The 14,258-nt window shown below is 39.4% G+C and overlaps 1 pseudogene; it reads right to left on the reverse strand.

The window, feature by feature from the left end:
• Positions 1-9,575: 9,575 nt before the first annotated feature.
• Positions 9,576-10,363, reverse strand: LOC133765851 (small ribosomal subunit protein eS1-like; annotated as a pseudogene).
• Positions 10,364-14,258: the final 3,895 nt, after the last annotated feature.

Raw genomic sequence — 14,258 nt, forward strand, 5'->3', positions numbered from 1 at the left:
AGTTTAGGAAAAGGGGGGGGGGGCTTTAAAACACTATCAAAAGATAAACTATAAGCTGTGGTGATCTGATTCCCTTCTACTGAATTCCATATCCGCTTAAAGTATGGGAAGAAATTCTTCATATATCATAGAAGTTATCACTCTAATCTCAGTAACTGAAAATGTCATAATTGTAACAAACTAGAGGTGGTTCCATTCAAATCAAGACTAAGGAGAACTTGTGGCTCGGTGGGTTAATCTACCCCTGGAGACAACTGCATCCCAGAGTACCTGGTTCAAGTTCTGGTCACTCCATTTCTGATCCAGCTTCCTACTAAGGCACATCCTTGGATGTAGCATGTTATAATTCAAGAATTTGGCATCTGGGGCTGGTGTTGTGGCATAGTGAGTAAAGGTGCTGCCTGCAATGCCAGCATCCTATATGGGTACCGGTTTGACTCCCGCCTGCTCCACTTCCAGTCCAGCTCCTTACTAATGCACCTGGAAAAGCAGCAGAAGGTGGTTCAAGTGCTGGGCCTCTGCACACACATGGGAGACCCAGAAGAAACTCCTGACTCTTGGATTCGGTTTGACCCAGCCCTAACCATTGCAGCCATTTGGGGAGTGAACCAGTGGATGGAAGATCTCTCTGTGTCTCTCCTTCTCTCCTTCTGTAACTGCCTTTCAAAGAAGTAAAATAAATCTTTTATAAAAAGAACTTGAATCCCTGTCACCTACGTGAGAGATCCAGATGGAGTTCCAAACTCTTGCCTTCAGCCTGGCCCAGTCCTGTCTGTTTTGGGTATTTGAGGAGTGAACCAGTGGATGGAAGATTTCTCTATCCTTCCCTCCCTTGCCCTTTCAAGTAAATTAAACATTTATTTCAAAAATACTAAGTCAAGACCAAAACACAAGGAGGTTGATAATGTGCTTATTATTTAAATTAGTCTAGAAATTTTAATCTATGAAATATATATGAAGCAAGTAACATAAATATGGGAAAGGAACATTTGGAAATTATATATGTTTATTTCCCTAGGAGACTCAAATTAAATTTAGAATTAATGCTAGTTTGGTGTAATGACTAGGAAAATCTGGATACAGTTTACAAGGTAAATGTACTGGCAGAAACTTTTTATGGGAGATAAGATCCCAATTGCTATATCAAATAATAAAATGGAAAATGTGTAGGGAATGCTCTTGGATTGAGATGTATGGAATCTGCAGGGGAAGCCTACAAAATTATACTAAAAGCAAAATGATTTCTACATACAATAGAAAGATAAAACATATTATGTACCAATATTTAATTAAAAATATGCATGAGGAAATTAACATTGGCAGGTGTTTGGCCTAATGTTTAGAATACTGGTCAGGACACTGGCATCCCATATCAGAGTGCCTGAGTTCAAATCCCAGTACATCTTCCAATTTCAGCTTCCTGCTAGTGTGCATCCAACAAGTGATAACATCCTTCAGGTAGTAGCACAAGTAGTTAAGTCCCTATCACCCATGTGGGAGTGCTGGATTCAGTTCCCTGCTCCCAGCATCTTTGGCCTGACCCAGTGCTGGTCATTGGTGACATTTGGAGAGTGAACCAACAGATGGGAGCTCTAAGTCTCTCAAATAAGATTTTTTTTAAAAAAATTGTCTTCAGCTTATGTACAGAGGATCATTTATTCTAATGTTCTGCATTTTACAAGATTTTCAGAAAAAAGGTATTACATTAAACAAGAAAAAATATTTTAAAACAAATACTAAGAAAATCAAATTTTTAAAAAATACTTATTTTAAAATAAATTATTTATTTGAAAAACAGAGTTAGAGGGAGAGACAGAGAACTTCCATACGCTGGTTTATTCCCCAAATGGCTGGGGGGGGGGGGAGGAGTGGGGGACGGGCAGGCCAAAGCCAGGAGCTTCCTCCAGGTCTCCCACATGGTTGCAGGGGCCCAAGCACTTGGGCCATCGTCCACTGCTTTCCCAGACACATTAGCAGGGAGCTGGATTTGGAGTGGAATAGCCAGGACTTGAACCAGTGACTGTATGGGATGCAGGAGACTACACTGCTCTCAACTACTGCTTCACTCCCCAAATTCCCACGACAGCCAGGGCTGGGCAAAATCAAAGCCAAAAGCCAGAAACTGAATCCAGATCTACACAGGAAGCTGGGATCAGGGTGGAGCCCAACTCAAACCCTCACTCTTTGATGTGTATATGGGCATAGGAAACACTAGACCAATCTCCTGCCCCAGTACATTAATTTTTGAAAGTACAGGATTGATGATGGTGATAAAATTGAGAACAATAAATTAGACATGGCTATCCAGCTTGGGGAAGGTTTTATTTATTTATTTTTCTCAAAGAAACCTTTTATTTAAGGAATACAAATTTCATAAGTACAACTTTGAGAATATAGTGATTCTTCCCACCATACCTGCCCTCCCACACCCACTTTCACCGCACCTCCTCCTCCCTCTCCCATGGGAAGGTTTTAATAAAGGCCATGTCGTTGATTTGCTAGTTTGTAGTTCACTATCAGCAGACCATCATTATAGATGAGACATCATCATTTGGAAGTAAAGTGACATGTAATTGCTAGGATAAATGTACATTCTTATTATAAGACATTTTCCATAAAATGAATGATAGTTAAATGTCATATGTTTGTCCCAGTAATACCTAAGTTTAAAAGAACGTGGCATATGCAAATCTTGATCTGATCCATTCCTCTTGGGATTTAAGATTTTAGATTGAATAGGCCAGTGTTTTATTTTAGTTACAATTATACTATTGAGCCCTTCATGACTGATTTTTGTATATTGTATCCTGCAATTTTAATCAATTTGTTTATTCTGACAGCGTTTTGGTGGAGTCTTTAGGGTTTTCTATATATAAGATCATGTCATCTGTAAACAGTGACAGTTTGACTTCCTCCTTTACAATGTAGTTGCCTTTCTTTCTGTTGCCTAATTTTTCTAGATGGGACTTCCACTACTATGTTGAATAGTGGCAAGAGTGGCTTCCTTGTCTTATTCCAGATCTTGGAAAGCTTTCAGCTTTTCTCCATTCAGTATGATGTTAGCTGTTCACTTGTTTTATATGGTCTTAATTATGTTGAGGTAATTTCTGCTATACCTAATTTGATCAGAGTTTCTTGTGAAGTCCCCTACTATTACTGTGTTGGAGTCCATTTTGATTGACATTTACTTGATATATTTGGGTACTCCAACATTGGGTGTATATGCATTTATAAGTATTATTTCCTCGTGCTGAAGTGAGCTCTCTGTCATTTATAATGACCTTCCTGGTCCTTCTTTACTACTTTTGATTTTTATCTGATAGAGGTCTTCCACTTCTTGTTCTCTTTTGGGTTCTGTTTGCATAGAATATCATGTTCCATCCTTTTGCTTTAAATCTGTATGTGGCCTTAGAGGTGAAGTGAGTTTCCTATAAGCAGCATATAGTTGAGTCTTTCTAAAAGAATCAATTTAGTCATGTCTTTTCATTTTAGTCCACTGACATTTAAGTAAATTAGTAATAGCCAAGGTCTTACTTCCATTTTGATGCTTGTTTTGTATTTTATTGTAATCCCTTTCTCCCTTTATCACAATCTTCATTAAGTGAATTTCTTTAGTGGTATACTTTGATTCTTGCCTACTATTTTTGGTAAATCTATAGGTTTTTGATTTGTGGTTACCATGAGGATTATAAAAATTTGTTTTGGCTATGACAACATATAATGAAATGATAACAATGAAGTTGGGAAGAGGGGCAAAAACCATAAGAAATTCTACACTTGCACTCCATTACTCCTCACATTTTTAATTTATGATGTTATAATTGATCTCTGATATTATATATTTTAATATTTTAATGTGTTGATTATAATTTTTATAGTCTTCATACTAAAGATAAATTATTCATACACCATGTTCACAATATGAGGACATTCTAAATTTGTATAGTTACTCTTGTGAGTTTTCTACCTTTTGATATTCTTACTCCAAAGCATCTTTCAGGTTTTTGTTTTTTTTTTTTTTTTTGACAGGCAGAGTGGACAGTGAGAGAGAGAGAGACAGAGAGAAAGGTCTTCCTTTGCCATTGGTGCACCCTCCAATGGCCGCCACCGCTGGTGCGCTGCGGCTGCGCATCGCGCTGATCCGAAGCCAGGAGCCAGGTGCTTCTCATGGTCTCCCATGCGGGTGCAGGGCCCAAGGACTTGGGCCATCCTCCACTGCACTCCTGGGCCATAGCAGAGAGCTGGCCTGGAAGAGGGGCAACCGGGACAGGATCGGTGCCCCGACCGGGACTAGAACCCGGTGTGCCTGCGCCGCTAGGCAGAGGATTAGCCTGTTGAGCCGTGGCGCTGGCCATCTTTCAGTTTTAAGAACTACCTTCAGCATTTGTTACAAGATAGATCTAGTAGTGATAAATTCTCCAAGCTTTTGTTTGTCTGGGAATGTCATTATTTTTGACTCATTTCTGAAAAATAGCTTTACTAGATACAGTATTCTTGGCTGGAATTTAATTTTTCCTTCAGTGGGGCAAAAGTCTCTCTCCTGCCCTGTAAGGATTCATCTGAAAAGTTTCCAGTCAGGTGAATTGGGACCCCTCTTTGTGGTATTTTCCTCTCTTGCAGTGTTGAGAATCCTCCCTTTAACTCTGGAAAGGTTGATTATAGTATATCTTGGAGTAGACTTTTTTGGGTTAAGTCTGGTGATCTTTGACCTTCCTAGACTTGAGTAGCTGTATCTTTCTCTAGGTTTGGGAAGCTTTCTGTCATTATCTCTTTGAATATGCTTCCTACCCTTTTGACATTCTGAAGTCCTTCCTGAATCCTAGTAGCTCAGCTACTTTCTCTTTTCGTACTATCCTGCATTTTCCACCAGCTTTCTTCATTCCTCTCCTTTTTTCTCTCCCAACTGTGTATTTTCACAGTTGGAGTTCAATGATTCCTTCTTCTGTTTGATCTATTCTATTATTGATGTCTTTTAAAGCATTTTTTATTTCATTTAGTATACTTTTCAATTTCTGCTCAATTTTGTTTCATTACTTCCATCTCTCTATCCAATCTCTGTGTTTGCTTGAATTTTATTCAGTTTCCTTTAACAGCTATTTTTAAATCTTCATCAGAGTATTTGGAAATTTCAAATCCTAAAGGGTTAGTTTCTGGCACCTTATTTTACTCTTTAGATTCCCAGGAAGTTCTTGATGCCTGTTGGTGTATGGTGCCTGCACATTGAAGGACTACTTATAAACTGGCTTTGTTTTGGGATCTTCTAGAAATTCTAAGAAATCTGTGATTATTTGCTGTCTGTTCTAGGTTATAAGACACATGATAGGGGAAGCCCATCAGCTACACATGTATGTGCTTGATGGGTCACACCTGGGTCTCACAGTCACCAGACTGCAATCTTAGCTGTGCACACAACATCAAGAGGCTGGTGGTGATATACACCAAAAGAAATGTGTCTCACCAAAGAACAGTTCTCTGCTTGATCCTGGAGCAGGTCCAGAGACTTAGTCCACAGGACTGTGTAGGGACAGAAACCATTCAGATCTGCCAAATGTTGGGCTTTACCAGCCCAATTCTGAGTCCAAGATACAGTTCTGGGGTTCCTTGCTGTCCACTCAGAGTTGGAGGAGGGTGATAAATGCAGTCTTCTTGGTGTCCAGACTGGCCCCAGGCTGGTCACAACTGGGTCTCACAGTCATTGGTACCCACAAAATCTCAGGGGTGTTCACCAAACCCACTGAGGCCAGCAGTGACACACTCCATAGTAAGTCTGAGTCGCTGGAGCATGAGTCTATGCCTGATGCCAGGAAAGTCTGCAGACGAAGTCTGTGAGCACCAGGCAGGGGCAAGACGTCTTTGTGCTTTATCAGGAGCTGGGTCTTGGTGGGTAGACCCAACTCCAGGCTTTAAGGCATGGTCCTAGGCTTCCTTTCTTGGCCTCTCTGCATGACTGGAGTTTCACTCTGTTGGTGGGTGGGTGAAGGGTGGCAGAATCCTCATGACTGTGGGACTCCACATAGTCCACAAGAACAGGGCTGGGGGTAGAGGTGCGTGGGGGTCTCTGTTCAGTGAGACTCTTTTTTGCAAAGGCTTGGCAGTGGACATGAATCCCAGTAGGGATTCAGTTTGCTCCCTCTCTGCTGAGTGGGTAGCAACTCTGCATGTCGCTGTACTCGGAGCTGCAAGAAGGCGGATGGGTAACTTTTTCCTGCTTGCTATCTTCAATACTTTTCTCAGAACAAAGCAAAGCACTGTGATCTCTCACGTGGCTTCTGCAGCTTTTATGAAGGTAATTTGGTGTGTAAGTAGCTGTTCAAATTGGTATCTCTGTGGAGAGATGTTTGCTGGAGCATCTTAGCTGCCTTTTTGGATCCTGTTTGCTAGAGTTTCCTTCATTTAGGTGTTTTGGGTTTGGTTTGGTTTGGTTTTGGTATCCTCAGTATTCTGATGGGTTTAGAAAATTATAGTACCCTACCTTGACTGGCTGATTTAGGTTGTTAGGAAGAAAGTAATGGGCTCTTGCTACAATCTAAATACTAGCTGGAAGTGGAAATTTTGGTATTTTATTTTACATTGTTTGCTTCTAAGATATGGATATCTAATTTTTATATTGATCTCATTACCTTAGCATTTATTTAACTTTAGCAGTGTGGGTTTTTTTTTTTTTAAGATTTATTTATTTGAAAGAGCCACACAAAGAGAGAAGGAGAGGCAGAGAGAGACAGAGGTCTTCCATCCGATGGTTCACTCTCCAAGTAGCCGCAACGGCCGGAGCTGCGCCAATGGAAAGTCAGGAACCAGGAGCTTCTTCCGGGTCTCCCATGTGGGTGCAGGGGCCCAAGGACTCGAGCCATCTTGTACTGCTTTCCCAGGCCATAGCAGAGAGCTGGATCGGAAGTGGAGCAGCCAGGTCTCAAACCGATGCCCATATGGGATGCCAGCGCTTCAGGCCAGGGCGTTAACCCACTGCCCCACAGCGCCGGCCCCCACCAGTGTAGTTTTCTTCTTTTGTTTCATTTTCTTTTCAAAAACCTTTTTTCCTCCTCAAGAATGTTTGTTTTATTGTTTAGGATCTCTAGTGCAATGTGGACATTATTTCTTTGTCGATGTCTTAAGTAGGAAAACATTTACAATTGTGTGGTTAAGCATGATGTTAGCTGTAATTTATCACAGATTTTTTTTTAACAGACAATTTCTAGCCCTTCTTTCTAAACCTACTTTGCTGTTTTCTCATGAATTGGTGTTGAATTTAGTTAAATGCTCTATATTTATACATTGAGAAATGTTTTTCTCATTTACTCTTTTAATGTGGGAAATTACATTGAGTATTTTTAAACCAACCTTTCATTTCTGGAATAAACTCAACCTCACTTTGATGTAGTTACTCATTCTCTGTGTTGCTAGATTAGATTAGCTAATTTGTTTAAGGAATTTTGTGTGTACGTGTGTTCATGAAGTGCAGTGTGTGTCCTGTAATGGCTATATTAGGTTTTGGTATTCTGATTATCTGGAATCATAAAATGGTTGGGATACATTCCCTCTCCTCTATTTTCTGGAGGAGTTTGTGTCACATGCTAATATTTCCATCTTCATTATCGAGAGAGCTCATTGAAGTCCGAGCCAGAAATTTTCCATTGCAGGGCTGTTTTTATTACAATGTGATAATACCTCTAAAGCTGTAAGGTTATTCAGATTTTATACTTTTTTGTTTTCATTTTGATTAGTTGTGTTTTTTACTGGCATAAAAATCTTCATTATATTCCCTTCCTATCCTTTTACTGCTTATAGAATCTGCAGTGATAGAATGTTTTGGTTGCTAATTTTGGCATTTTCCCCCCTTTATTTTCCTGATTGGTCTTGCTAAAAAGTTCTCAGGTTTAAATATTTTCAATAGTTAAAATATGTTCTCAAAAATCTTTCACATTTTCCGCCGGCGCCGCGGCTCACTAGGCTAATCCTCCACCTGTGGCGCCGGTACTCTTTGCTCTAGTCCCTGTTGTGGCGCCGGTTCTGTCCCAGTTGCTCCTCTTCCAGTCCAGCTCTCTGCTGTGGCCCGGGAAGGCAGTGGAGGATGGCCCAGGTCCTTGGGCCCTGCACCCACATGGGAGACCAGGAGGAGGCACCTGGCTCCTGGCTTCAGATCTATGTGGCGCGCCGGCTGTGATGGCCATTTGGGGGGTGAACCAACGGAAGGAAGACCTTTCTCTGTCTCTCTCTCACTGTCTAACTCTGCCTGTCAAAAAAAAAAAAAAAAAAACTTTCGCATTTTCTTTTTCTATTACTTATTTTTATTTCATTTATTTTCAACTTATTATTTTCCTTCTTTTTAGTTATAAACTGTAGACTTAATTTGCTCATCTTTATTCAGTTTTTTAAGGCAGAAACTTAGTTCTTAGATTTTACACCTTTATTCTTTTCTGACATAAGCATTTAAAGTTGTAACTTTTCCTCTCAAAAAATCTTGTAACTGCTTCTTGCATATTAATTTTTATTGTTTTCATGTTATTCTATTTTAAAGATTTTTTAATTTCCTTGTGATTGTTTTCCACTTACCAGTGAGTTGCTTAGGTGTGTTTTACCTGGATTTCCAAATAGTGGGGATACTTTTCATGTATCTTGCTTTTATTTTTAATCTAATTCTGTTGTGGTGAGAGAAAATACTCTGGCCATTCATATTTATTGATACTTGCTTTATCATTCATGTCATCTATTGATGTTAATGTTTCATATATGTTGTAAATAATGTATAGGCAACTGACTTGTATAAACCTATTAATATCTATTCAAATCATAAACCTTTACTAATTTTTGTCTTGTTTTTCCATTCAGTTACTGAGAGAGGAATGTTAATATCACTAATCAAAATTATGGAGTTGTTTGTTTCTTCTTTTAGTCCTATCCATTTTATTTCTTTATTTGAAGTTCTTTTGATAAGCACACATTGATGGTTTTTATGTTGTTCTAATGAATTGATCTTTTCATTTTATAAAACATTCCTCTTTATCTCTGCTAACACCCTTTGAATTGAACTGTTCTGAGTAATATGAATATAACCACACCAGCTTTTTAACTTATTTTTGCATAGTGCATGTTTTCCTATCCTTTCATTTTCAGCCTATTAGTGTTTTTATATCTACAGTGCATCAAGAGTAGATAACATACATGTGGGTCTTGCATTTTTATTCTGTCTAATAAGTTCTGCCCTTTTTTCCCCAATAATTATACTCTTTATTTATTTATATTTCTTGTCATTGCATTGGCCAGACAATTCATATCAGTGTTAAATAATTAGGATCATTGTGGGCATACTTGTTTTGTTTCAGTTTTTTTTCAATTTCCTTTCTTATTCTTTTAATTTTTACAATGACATATTTTCATTTTATTCTATAATCATAAGCTTAACCCTCCACTAAGTAAAGAATTCAACATATAGTAGGAAAAAGCATTGTTCCCCAACAGTAGAGACAAGGGCTATAAACAATAATCAAATATCAAAATGTCAGTATCACTCATATACATTACCTTTTTTTTTTTCCCACAAATAGGATATTTTATTTGTCATTATTAAAGTCTAAATTTTAAACAGATTCTTGGACGGGTGGCTCATAGCCATCAGCTCATTCGACTTTAGCACCCGTCTTATCCTCAGTGGCTTTTCCAGAACTACTACCTTCTCTGTGAAGCTCCATGAGTTTTCCCAATTCAAACTTGGGCTTCTTCAGCATCTTCACTTTTCTAATGAAGACATCATGGAGAGGATAAATAGATTGGCAAGCCTTCTCTATGTCTTTTCCAATGCTGTCTGGGATCAATTTATTGACTACTTCTTTCAAGTCATCTGTTTGCACCTCCTGTGTCATGATTTCCATCATCTTCCGGATCTGGCGGACCTGCTGGTGCTGAGCATAGGAAGTCTTCCATATATGATTGTTGCGTTTTTTGGTAAAACCAACACAGAACAGAGGAAGCAAATAGCCATCGGTAGTCTTGACATCAACATGAGCTTCAATCATGGTCTGCCATTTTTTGACCATGGAGCACAGTTTGTCACAGGTAAGATCCATGCTGTGGAAGTTAGGCAGTTTTTGCCCTGAACATCCTCAGTAATCAGTTTGAATTTTCTAAATGCAACTTCATCGTTCTGCAGGTCAGCAAGACTCCAAAAACACGACCCTTGAGACCATCAGACGCAATTTTGGTTCCTTGGGTCCTCGTGACCAGTGTTTTCCCAATATTTCGTATGTTGAACATAGCAGGTGCTTTCACATCATACCAATCTTTCTTAGAAAATGGGTCCACCACTTTCTTCTTGGCTCCCTTTTTGCCACCTTTCGTAAGGCGCTTGTTCTTGCTGACCGCCACGGTGATGCTCAGAGAGCCAAAAGGGCGGAAGTCCATTACCTTTTTTTGTACTCTGTTACCACAGATCAGGGAAAACATGATATTTATCTTTTAACTGGTATGTGTTAAGTATAAATATATTACAAAATTGCATAGGTTATTATCAGTATGTTTGAATTTGCATATATCTTGACTTTTTTTAAAGATTTATTTATTTATTTGAAAGGCAGAGTTACAGAGATGGGGGAGAGAGAAAGAGAGAGAGAGAGAGAGATCTTCCATACTGGTTCACTCCCCTAGTGGCTGCAACAACCAGGACGGGTAAGGACGAAGCCAGGAATCAGGACCTCCATCTGGATCTCCCATGTACTTGGGTCATCTTCTGCTGCTTTCCCAGGTGCATTAGCAAGGAGCTGGACTGGAAGTGGAGCAGCCGGGACTTGAACTGATGCTCCTATTGAGTGTTGGCATCGCAGGCAGCTTAACCTGCTGTGCCACAATGCCAAACCCATTGATATTTCTTCTCTATATTTTCATTCTTGTTCCTTTCCTCCTCTGTTTTGTGTGTGTTCGTATTTAAAAGTCAAGAGTTACAGAGAGCGAGGGAGACAGTGAGATGTTCAATTCATTGGTTCAAACAACTGGGGCTTCGCCAGGCTGAAGCTAGGGGCCAGGAGCTTCTTGTGAGTCTCCCATGTGGGTGGCAGGATCCCAAACATTTGAGCCATCTGCTTTTCCCAGGCCATTAACAGGGAGCTAAAACAGAAAAGGAGCAGCCAGGACATGAACTGTGGCCCATATGGGAAGCCAGTGTTACAGGTGATGGCTTTACCCACTGTGCCACAATGCCAGCCCCAGTTTTGTATTTATTAGAAAATATTTTTAATATTCTAATTTCTTTTGTTTGCTTTTTATATGTACCTTTTTGCCTTTTTTTCAAGGCTATGCTAAACATTACAAGATGTACTATTAGCAAAAAAAGTTCACGGTCTACTGAGATGTCGCATCATTCCACATCAGCTAGAAAAAGCATACAACTGTTTAATTTCATTATTTCCTTCTCCATCCTTCGTGTGACTGCTGTCATACACTTGATTTCTAAATACATTATAAGATGTACAATATCAAGTTATAGTTACTGTTTTAAACAGTGTATATCTTTCTTAAAAACTGAGAAGAAAAATGAAAGACAATGTTTACTATTTACCCTGAAAGAGGGTAAATACATACTTAGTATTTCAATGCTGTTATTCTCTTAGGTGTGAGTTTTTAATCTAATATTCTTGCATGTATTGAGAGAACTCTGGCAGCAAGTCTGTGGATAGCTTAATGATTAATAATAACCAGAAACCTCAACAAATATCCAGACAAAATCATTTGCTAATTCCAAAGGACCAACAAAGTTAAACAGAGAATATGCAATCAGAACACATTATGTAGCTCAGGTGGGAATAATGTTCTTAAATTAACATTAATGTAAATACTAAATATCACCATAACCAGAGGTTGTGATTTCATACTCCTAAACTTTCTTAGTGGGAAATCCATAGATAATGTCTGAAATTAAGAAAATAAATATGTAGGTCGGCACCGTGGCTCACTAGGCTAATCCTCCGCCTGTGGTGCCGGCACCCCAGGTTTTAGTCCCGGTCAGGGCGCCAGATTCTGTCCCGGTTGCTCCTCTTCCAGTCCAGCTCTCTGCTATGGCCCGGGAAGGCAGTGGAGGATGGCCCAAGTGCTTAGGCCCTGCACCCGCATGGAAGACCAGGAGGAAGCACCTGGCTCCTGGCTTTGGATCGGCACAGCGCGCCGGCCGTAGCGGCCATTTGGGGGGTGAACCAACGGAAAAGGAAGACCTTTCTTTCTGTCTCTCTCTCACTGTCTAACTCTGCCTGTCAAAAATAAATAAATAAGTATGTAAAACATCAAGAAATACCCACATCAGCAAGTTTGGAGTTTGGAAAGAGGAAGGCAAGTTCCAAAAGGAAGATCTGCAGCATTTGCCTCTGGGAAGCAGGAAGTGGCAGTCATGTAGGGGGCTACTCTCTCTCTCAAAAAAGTCTGCTTTTACTGCTTGACTTTTCATACTTTGTACATGCACTCCCATGATAACAAGCAAAAACTGTTAGGCTAATGGAATATCGCAGTGAGGGAAAGCATGAGGATTTATCTAAGAAGCAAGCTAGTGGGTTGTGTAAGATTTCTGAATACACATATTGGGATGGTATTCAATAAAGTGGTTGCACTTATGCAGACAACAGGACAGTTACTCTACTCTATTTTAACAAGAGAAAAGAAGGGTATGATCAAAGCCATGGTAGGTTTTATATTTTGGAAGTAGGAAACCGACGGTGTTCTAGTTCTATTATCTCTGTGAAGGAGTCAGCAGAAGAGTGAAATGAAAACACAAAGAATAAATTATTTTAATCCAAGGCCAGTGATGAAGGGATTTCTTTATCACTTAAAAATTTTCCATTAATTTATTTTAGCTGTTTTTGTTATGTTCATCCTTGTAGAGTGATTTGTTATTTTTTCGTTTGTTTTATCTGTATTTCCTTTCATGGTGTCTCTTTTTCTTCCACTTAGTCTGAGGCTCACTCCTCTGAAAGGCGTCTGTAGGCCTTTGAAGGTGTGTTCCTTTTATGCTCTCTGAATAACCCAAATCAGCTTTATTTCTGAATATCTTAGGGCTATTAGCATCTGAGAAAAAAAGGCATAAAAGTCCATGACATCTTCTATAATTTCTGAACTCTTTCTGTGCTTTGTATATTGTCAAGATTCTAAACAAGCTTGGTATCTAGTGGGAGGATAGAATACAGTCTTCTATGCGTAAATTCTGTCTTATTAAAGAGCTAGATTTGCTTAGGGCTTGAAGGAAGAATTTATTCAACCTGAGAGTAGTGACTGCAGAGAGCTGCATTGATGTTGAAGGGGTTCTCAATCTTAGGCAAATGATCTAGGACATGAAGTGACCAACCAGCTCTGTTTTCCTGCTCTAGTTTTGATCAAAGCTACTGAAAGTGTCACTGCAATTGAATGTTCCGCTACTTACTAAGTGTGTGCTCTTGGGCACCTCATCTTTAAAAATGTTGATAATTACCTCCTAGGAATGTTGTGGGAACTGAATGACAGTGGATATGAATACAGCTGGCATAACTGGCATTCATACAGGCACATTCTGTGTGTAGGAGAAAACACTCTCAGACCCCTCCGTCACCATCAGTTGATCAATTAGTAGTTTATGGAAACACCAGATCTTCTGAATTGAAGGAAAGTTACTACTTAAAGAGTCAAGAGTTTTCATTTTTCATTGAGGCTACTGTCAATCAGTTTAAGGGTCTGATGCATGGAATGTGGAGGTAAAAAAGTTGAGACCAACCTGTAAAATCAGGAAAAGGGAGAGGTTGGAGTTGGAAACAGAAAATGGATGAGAGCAATTGCAGGACAATACATGTTGAGGTCATAACATGAGTTAATCACTGTGAGCATGGATGTAGGGGGAGATCCAATATTTCCCAAACTGTGCTAATGTGGCTAGTATGTAAATGTGGATTTACCATGAGCCTAATAAAACTTCAGCACAGGTGAATATCCTTCAAAGGCTCTAGGAGAGACTATCATAATACAATTATATATTTACATGTTTAATAAAATTTGCAAAATAAAATATTTTGACTGCAGTTGATTAAGATTGCTGCCTCTTCTCACTCCAACATTCTCTCACTCTTCCCCTAGTGTTGGGGGATATTGGAGCGGCCACAAGGATTTTGAGGTTCCAACTAAGGAAACTGAGTTGAGAACAGACTTATATCTTGTAGGATCTATGTATATGGGTCATAGAAACATTTATGTATACTTACTGTCAGCTCTTCTGGTGTAAGCATGGCTTCTGGGAATAATCCTGCCTCCCGTGCCAACTT

Source organism: Lepus europaeus, chromosome 1 (assembly GCF_033115175.1).
Source record: "Lepus europaeus isolate LE1 chromosome 1, mLepTim1.pri, whole genome shotgun sequence".
Lineage (NCBI taxonomy): Eukaryota > Metazoa > Chordata > Mammalia > Lagomorpha > Leporidae > Lepus > Lepus europaeus.